We start from the raw sequence: 1,933 nt of genomic DNA, 5'->3' as shown, positions 1-1,933 counted from the left end.
GTGCTTCCCTGGTAAGTGCAAGGGCTTGAGTTCAATCCCTGGTTCGAAAGAAAGAAAGAAAGAAAGAAAGAAAGAAAGAAAGAAAGAAAGAAAGAAAGAAAGAAAGAAAGAAAGAAAGAAAGAAAGAAAGAAAAGAAAATGCCAACACCCAGAGATAAGAAGTGGGTACTCCCAATACTGCTGATGGGAGTGGATAGAGCTGACATAACTCTTCTGGAAAGCAACACAACCAGCACATCAAGTTGCTGGGTATAATAAGCCTTTTAACACAGTCACTCCAGACTGTTCCAGAATCCCAGCAAAGGGCGTAAGGTTGGGGCAAAGATCAGGCAAAAGGAATGAACATACTGTCTCACAATGTTAAAAGCTAGAAAGAGGCAAATCATAAATATTTAACAATATGACTTACCCCAAACAACTGATTAACATTTGGCACTCAGTAACTATAATCTAGGCAAATATTGACATTGCTAACATGCTAACGTCTATTTTTTAATAAAGAGGGGGAAAACACATTTTTAAAAAGTAGTTATAAGGCACAATTTTAAAGGTGCTGGCATAATACACAGCAAAGGAGTTAATAATGGTGAACTTAAGTAGGGGTGTACTTTCTTCTCCTGACTTATACAGTGTTCTAATTTCCTAATCATTTTATAACAAGAAAGACAAGAATTCTGTGGCATTATATATACAATTCTCAGACATTAGTAATTTTTTGTAAAAGTAACTTAGCAAATAAATCTATTACTATGTTTCCTAACACAGAAAGAGTCTTACCTGATGATTTTAGGAGTGAATATTTTGCTATAAGGATAAATCACTATTTAGATTTTTTTTTTTCCCCCCTGGAAGAACCAGGGATTAAACTCAGATCCTTGTGTTTGCCAGTCAAGCACTTATCCTACTGAGCCATCTCCCCAGCCAAAATCACTATTTAGAGAAGTGTCTCTTATTATGAGTTAAGTCTTTATCACATGGTGATAATTGTTTCATGTTTCGATCAAATAAAAGAATTTGGAAAAAGAACAATAAAATCTGTAAAGCCAACTGCTGAGGTTGTCAAAATTAACTCACTTTGAAGAGATAAACACATATGGGTTTTCACTGCTTGTGTTGGAATACAGGAAATGATTACTTTATAAAGCATGTAAGTTTTAAAAGATTCATAAGGTTGACTTATAATTGCAGATCATAACAAGATACTTTCTCTTAGGTTCCAAAGAAGGAGACGAGAGAAGCATCTGAAACAAATAGCTAAGTCTCCTTCCTTTCCCAGCCAAGGATCCTGAAGTAACAATGGTACTCACTGCCTCATTCCTCAACCGAAACAACCTTATTCCTAGGCACCTACAGGTAATGTGCAAATGCTGTCAATTTGTCAAAGTCTACTATATCTGTAAGCTGTCTGTTAATTGAAATGTCATAGATGCCTTGGATATTACCATAAAAAACTAAATGGAAAAGAAGTATAATTAAATTGTTTTATGACCTACCTACTTCCAAGGCTGTTACTTCAGAAGTCCATCTACAGCTGGGATTGTCCATGTTCTATTTTACATGCTTCTCTTACAATCTATGTTCTTATGTTCTATTTTCTATTTTATGTGGAAAAATAAGAGTGGGGCAAGACCCATTGGAAGCAATGCACAGAGGAAAATGTATAGTTTTAAATGTACAAGTTTTAAGTTTCTCTTAGAAAAGAGAAAGTTAGAAAAATAGAATCTGGCCAGTCAGATAGCTGAGTAGACTAAAGCGCCTACTTAGGCAGAGCACAGCAGCTGGGGTTTGATCCCTGAGGGCACGCTGAGACAGTAACTAGAGACCAGACGTGGTGGCGCACGTCTGTAATCCCAGCACCTGGCAGACTGAAAACAGGAGAATCACTACAAGTCCAATTTCCATAGTGAGACCCTGTGGACCCTGTCCTAAAATA

General features: G+C 36.6%; 1 protein-coding gene across 1 annotated transcript in view; it reads right to left on the bottom strand.

The window, feature by feature from the left end:
- The window catches only part of Fbxw11 (F-box and WD repeat domain containing 11), a 165,103-nt gene that overhangs the window by 5,872 nt on the left and 157,298 nt on the right, over positions 1 to 1,933 (bottom strand). The window lies entirely within an intron of this gene.

The sequence above is a fragment of the Octodon degus genome, unplaced genomic scaffold (genome assembly GCF_000260255.1).
Source record: "Octodon degus isolate 3935 unplaced genomic scaffold, OctDeg1.0 scaffold00212, whole genome shotgun sequence".
Classification (NCBI taxonomy): domain Eukaryota; kingdom Metazoa; phylum Chordata; class Mammalia; order Rodentia; family Octodontidae; genus Octodon; species Octodon degus.
The sequence above is the reverse complement of the archived record's forward strand: the minus strand, read 5'-3'. Positions and strand labels throughout refer to the sequence as shown.